Below are 6,861 nucleotides of genomic sequence, written 5' to 3'. Positions count from 1 at the left end.
GTACAAATTATATTATTATGATTGAAATATATTTTCCTGAAACTTGAGCAGCCTGAGTCATTCCCAAGATCATGGCAAGACTAAGGGGCACATGCACCCAAAACTTAACGGGGAGAGCTCGAGGATATGACCTAATTGCGTCTTGATTTACTGGTGACAGCAATGTCCTTTGGTTCATTGATAATATAGGAGGGCGTGTTAGGATGATTTATTTCAGGAAATAATCCCACCGTCTATTTAATAAATAGAAAATACACACGTAGTCCCTTTTGGCATGTTGGCCTAGCAAGAATATTAGACAGTTTGCAATGCGGGACATTTACTGTGTTTTGATGATAAATGCCTAAGCACTTTCAAGTAAAGATTATGATGGATAAATGATCACCATGAAAAAAATGGTTGTGATAATAAACCTGGAAAGGACAAACGTGGGACGTTAGTTTTGTATCATTTACTCTTTATTTATCTTTCTTTCTTTCTCTCCCTCTCTCAAAGAAACAAACAAACAGACAAACAAACAAACAAATAAAAACTGGGATGTCAGTTCTTGTCTGAGCACCATATCATGCAAGTTTTATTATCTTTTTCCTCGTAAGAAAAGGGGGATGTGTTAAAATGGTAAAGTCGAGCGGATTTTTGGGCTTTAATTAAATTAAACACGGGCAATGAATAATTTGACATCTGCATCAGATTATAAATATAAAACGACTAGAAAAGCATTCAGAAAGTGCAGTCCACCGCCAAAGCAACTCAATTCTCAATAACCATTTAATGATTAGTTAATCAATTAATTGATAAATACAATTCTCGTCTTACAAATTAATTATCAATGAACTAACTTAATCAGATACAGCACATTCCCTGTCCTGAAAATTTTTATCAAAATTTTGAATAAAAAATACGGAAGCGAAGAGCAACCTCCTTGGCGAAGGTAGATGTATATAACTAGACCTACAGTGTTCACCCAACATGTGAAATGAAATTTATATTATTAATATAACTTACAAGAAAAGGAGTCGTGAGGGGGCACCCGGATTTGAACCGGGGACCTCTCGATCTGCAGTCGAATGCTCTACCACTGAGCTATACCCCCACTTACGAACCACCTCTTCTAAAAACTGATTCTTAACTTAAATTTTAATATTGCACAATCATGAAAGATGTCTTTCCTCTCCATCTTTCCATTTTTATATAAAAAACTCTACTATTATATTTATACATGCAATCTTATTGAAATCCCATTGAAGTAAGGGTGTTAAAGCGGACAGTTCTCTTCCTACAATAGAGTAATACCTACTCTGGGTGATTTATAGTTCTGATGAAATGTTTGGGAATACACATGGATAGTTGTTCTGATTAACAAGCAGAAACACTCAAGCAACGGACAGATTGGTTATTATACTATACAAAAGATATATATTTGAAATACCAATTCAAAATGTAAGGCACAAATACACTTATATGAAAAACAATCAATTAATGCGGGAATGCGACAAAATACATTGTATAATAAAAATAAATGTACGTGTAAATACAGTGACAGAAAATTTCTTTACATTATATAGCAAACATAAATGCACGTGTAAATACAGTGTCAGAAAATTTCTTTACACAAAGACGCACATAAAAGATCTAATGTAAGATTCAAAGTAAACAATAAAAATTAAAAAAAAATAGAAAGAAAAGTTACAAAGACAAACGGAGGCCACCTGCAAATAAATCACCCCCCCCCCACACACACACACACACACAATTTTTTGAAAAAAAAAATTTTATTACAACTGTAACCAACATTAGTCCACCTATGCCAAAGCACACGTGCCGTGATTTTGATATCTTTCTCAGGATAACTTGCAGTGCAAACACATTAGGCATTGCTCCTCCTTTTTACGGATCAAACAAACAACTTAATTTGGCTAAATAACGGGGTTCCTTATCAGAGAACTCCCTAAGCTTCGGCAAACCTTCTGAAGAGCGCATTCTTGTGGTCGGCAGCCATATTGTGGCGGATTGATTTATGCCGCGCTGCGAGAGTAATCCGGTCCTTATTGATCCACAAGCCCTTGAAATACTTACGTCGTAGAAGCATCTTGACATTTTGAATTAATCAGGGTAACTTTTTGGTTGAACAGATTTGTCATCAGCAAACAATGAGGTGGATTTTATTCATAATCTTATCAGAATGCGATAGATTAGCAGACGACTTCAGCCACAAAAACGCGCGATATGCGGAACTGCTTGACAAGATCTCGAGTCTATGGTGTAGGGCCTACATCTTATCGTATCTAGGTCTAGAGATTTAATCGCTTCTGGCGATCTTCAGATCTTAAACGGAAATCACGAATTTCGTCAAGATCAAATAATCCCAAATAGCTTTGACGTTTGCCATGAAAGATATACTTATTCGTGCCTACATGAGGGGAGAAAATTCGTCACTATTGAGTTAACAACGCTGTCACATATGCCTTGATCTTAACAGCAGATACCTTTTGGATATTTTTTTTTCTTTTTTATATAATTAGATTAACATATATATGGCGTAAACATGGCGAACGACAAAAACGTGGATATGATAAACATCAAACTTTGGAAACCGATAAATATCCCGATTCAGTGAAATTTGCAAATGGAATCGATTAATGACGTTGACGTTTTCCGAAGAAAATCGAAAAAGTGGAGATATTAGGTTGAAATGTTGAATACCACAAATCTCTTCCGGCCCGTAGCCAGCAATTTCAAAAGGGGGGTTCTTTTTCTGAAAAAGTGGACCTTTTCCCATAAAAAAACATCATGCACCTAGATCAAATTTTACCCAGAGTGGACCTTTTCCCAGCAAAAGGGGCGGTTCTTTCGAACCCCCCGAACCCCCCCTGGCTACGGGCCTGCTCTCTCTCTCTCTCTCTCTCTCTCTCTGTTCCTCGGTCTGTCTCCGCTGCACTTGATAACACGTTGTATTATGTATGCGAATGCGCAGTCATTCAGACACGACGCTGAGGCGCTGAAACTCTCCTTATCTTCAGTAACCATTCACTGACCTCTGAAAAGTGCGAATTAAGTCTAGTTATTTAAGTTGTAATTTATACATGCAATGACAGCTTCCAGCGTCAGGTGTTTTATGTCTCCTTTAAATGACGTTGAACTGTCTTGAAGTTAAAGAGTGCAAACTTTGTATCATACTAAAGTAAGTTTGTTAATGAAGAGCATTATATATGAATTAAATACGCCATGTTGACATATATTAACTAACTAATTTCAACTTTTAATTTGGAAATGAGTTTGTTAATTAACTGTTTTGAAAAAATGGAAAGTAATTAAGTAAACCCCTGACAAAGGGGAGGGGGGTATCGAAAACGCAACCAACATACACTCTCATGTAGTAGAAGAATAATAAAGAAAACAAGAAATAAAATGCTTCCTTCAGATAGCATCAAGACCCTTTTTATTCGTTCTTTTTGAATCTTAACTTCTACACGTATTCCTGCCCCTATTGCTTAAAGTGAATTTATGTTAATTCTGTCTTAGGCTTTTATTCCTGTAAAAACATGGTCTACAAAATTGTGCCACTTCAACAAATTATCAAAACAAAGGTCGTGTATGAAAGTACAGGGGAATAATAATAGTAAAATGATAAGATAAAAGTGATGATTAAAATAAAAGCAAATGAACACTTTTACAGGTATGTTTGATTACATGTATAATAATGAAAAATAGAAGCATTTTAACACCGGGCTATAAAAAGCTAAGCCTGCAAATCAAACTCTCTCTCTCTCTCTCTCTCTCTCTCTCTCTCTCGGTAAATGTCCCCCGGTTCCATGAAATCGCAACCTTCGCGCCTGGTCATCAGCTACGGCCATTAACTGGTCATTAACTGAAAGCGGTGCATACAGCGGCCTTTTTGATGTCTTATAAAAGAGATACATATGCGATACCCTGGCGCACTCATATACCCTCCAAAACATACAATGCACACAAGGTATATTATGGTTAAGCACTTACACCTGTGCTGAGACGCTACTGATTAGATAAATACCATAAATCATACGACAGCCACCGGTAATGGTTATATAAATTAACAATAAGTGAGGAAAATAAGCTAAGATGAAAGCCGTGATATATCTGAGTATATGTAAGGGGTTGAGCTATAAACCGGAAATGAACTTGGGGTAAGTGACGAAGTGAGCCGTATAATGCTATTAATGAATATATTTATTGTAAAATAAACCCAAATGATAGCCCCACGGTCACATTAACATTTCTAATGGGGAGCTAATTTGACGCGCGTGGGCAATTTTTTTCACTTCGTCTCTCGAATTGAACGGAATTACAGAGTGCAGAAAATAAAAACCTTCAATTTTCCTGTTTTATTCGACAATTTTACAAAGTGTCATTCTAGCAGACACCAAATCATTTCCTCTTAAGTTGAACTATTGAAAAAAGATTTAAGTGAATCTGAATAAATTTAAATAAATGAAATGTAGGAATTTTATATTTTATGCACACACATGTAGGTTTATGTTATTTTACAATCTTAATTTTATTCAAGAAAGGGCTATGGGTTTTTTCTTTTGTTATTCCCCCCTGCGTTTTTGGTCTTTCTCTCAGTTTCGGACCATGTTTCACTAAAGAGACGTAAGCTGTTTTAGTCTAAACTTTAAGAACACAATTTGTCTACTTTCGTCTCAAATAAATCCACAGTAGTCCATTTCAAATACCAATAAAATGGGAATTGGTCTTTAACATTGGCCCTAAGCATTTTCTGATATAACACAAGCTCAACATTCCCTTTAATTGGACTACTACTACTACTACTACTACTACTAACTACTACTACTAACTACTACTACTACTACTACTACAACTACTACTACTTGTAGTTTTCATCAAAGTAGACCCATATTTTGGACTAAATAATACCAGTGTTCGTACCAAGGATATTTTGTAATTGCCGTAGTTTAAAATGAAATAAATTAAAGGGAAATAAGAAAGAAATTAACAAAACAGTTAAGGGGGCACCCGGATTTGAACCGGAGACCTCTCGATCTGCAGTCGAATGCTCTACCACTGAGCTATACCCCCGTTGTCCTTACATTATTTATTGCTTGGTGTTCCGTTGAAACTTGTTTCTCCTTTTTTATTCAGTACATAGCCATTTATCATTTATTATTTGTTTATGTTCCTATTTATTTGTTGCTCATCGATGTTCTTGTCATTATTTGCTATTCAGTTTACTGATCTACTTAACTGTTTCTGTCTCTCTTTTTTATAGAGTATAGTCTACCTTCCTTTTATTGATTAATGTGTTCGTTTATTACTTTTTACGTTTAAAACTACCGGTTATGATTATTATCGTACAGATGCTGCTCTTTCAAAAACATGTCGTATAATTAATGATGTGATAGCGAACTTATGGTAAGACACAGTTTAAATTAACGTTCTGCCTTCGTATAGCACAAAATATTACATTTCATGAAAGTATGCCAACAAACAGTCCTCTACTTCCGGCACGGTGTTGAGGAAGCTAAGCGGACCACAACAAATAGTCTAAGCCGTTCTTCACCGTTACTCAATGATGTTTAACTTAATCACTGCTTCCGTTACCACATATTTAGTCAGTCTATGTTGGGATAGGAGCGAGTTGCGCGTTGTTATTCTTTATTCGTCTATTTTATTTGTGCCAGATGAATCCAGTGAAAATGTCCAGACCCAAAGAACAATACAATGACGTATTTAAGTAAATAGGCCTAAGTGAAATAAAAAGTTGTCATTTGTGAATAAGATACAAAATGTTTATAGTATAGGAATACAACTTCAGTTAATTGTGTTGGACGCAGATAAGCTCGTTATAAAATATGAAGATTTATCGCCTTTGCAACGCTTAAAGCAATAATAACTCTTCGTTTCGGCCAAAAAATGAATTTTCCTGGAGTAAACAACAATTTTCCCATACTTACCAATGGTTAAGGAATCCATTTTTACATTCAAAGTCAGTCCCTGGTTTTTTTCTAAAAAGTTTGGTTTTTTGTTAAAATCTCTTAAGAGATTTTAACAGAGTATAGACATCAATGGAGGTCACGTGGTCTAAAGACAAGTTCAGATATCAGAATAAAAGCTATAACTGCTGTTTTTGTGGTAAAACAGAATATATTATATTTCTATGAGTTATTCACAAGGTTTTTATTGTGAAATATAGATATCATACGAAGAGTTATTATCCCTTTAACGGTATACTGTACGCTTTAAAAAAATTCCCCTTAGGCATATTTTTTATTTCTACCTACTAGTTACCAATCTCTCCAAATGCACACATTAAACACTATAAAATCCCTCAAATAAAATACCTGATGCCGATAGTTCCTTCTGAAATGGCAAGAAGACAAGGCATTCTTAATGACTGGCCTGTCACATAGAATGCCTTGATCATTACGTTCAAAATGTAATAAGGCATCAAATCCAAGTTCACGGAAGGGTCTAACAATGATTCAACAAGCAAATATTTTTCCCCAGAAAAAGTCATTTTGGCTGGTTAATCCCGCATAGGGTACCTTTTATTTTTTCACTGATGGCATCAACGTACACGAACTAAAATATGTGAAGGTAAACTCAAATACATGCCCATGCTCAGACGTCCAGAAACTCAGGGATACGATACAGTCAGGCACCAAAGTTTATTAAATTAGCTGTTTGTACTGCCTGGACAATGATGTAGTTACTGGAGATGTATTAATGAATTAGAATCGAAAGTTAAATCATCATTTATACTAGTATTCCGAGGTCCTATCCAAAAAATGTTAATATTTCAGAAAAATCCGGGAAAGCCTATAAGTCTATTTATTTTATTTATTTATTTATTATTATTATTAT

General features: G+C 35.2%; 2 non-coding genes across 2 annotated transcripts; both read right to left on the bottom strand.

Moving 5' to 3' along the window:
* Positions 1-1,021: 1,021 nt before the first annotated feature.
* Trnac-gca (transfer RNA cysteine (anticodon GCA)) lies at positions 1,022-1,093 on the bottom strand. Its single transcript has one exon. It is a non-coding gene; the product is annotated as a tRNA-Cys (tRNA).
* A 3,911-nt stretch (positions 1,094-5,004) lies between these two features.
* On the bottom strand, positions 5,005-5,076 carry Trnac-gca (transfer RNA cysteine (anticodon GCA)). The gene has a single exon. It is a non-coding gene; the product is annotated as a tRNA-Cys (tRNA).
* Between the last annotated feature and the right edge of the window lie 1,785 nt (positions 5,077-6,861).

The sequence above is a fragment of the Lingula anatina genome, unplaced genomic scaffold (assembly GCF_051362555.1).
Source record: "Lingula anatina isolate TDL-2025a unplaced genomic scaffold, LinAna3.0 unanchor82, whole genome shotgun sequence".
NCBI classification, from domain to species: domain Eukaryota; kingdom Metazoa; phylum Brachiopoda; class Lingulata; order Lingulida; family Lingulidae; genus Lingula; species Lingula anatina.
This window is presented reverse-complemented; position numbering and strand designations above follow the sequence as displayed.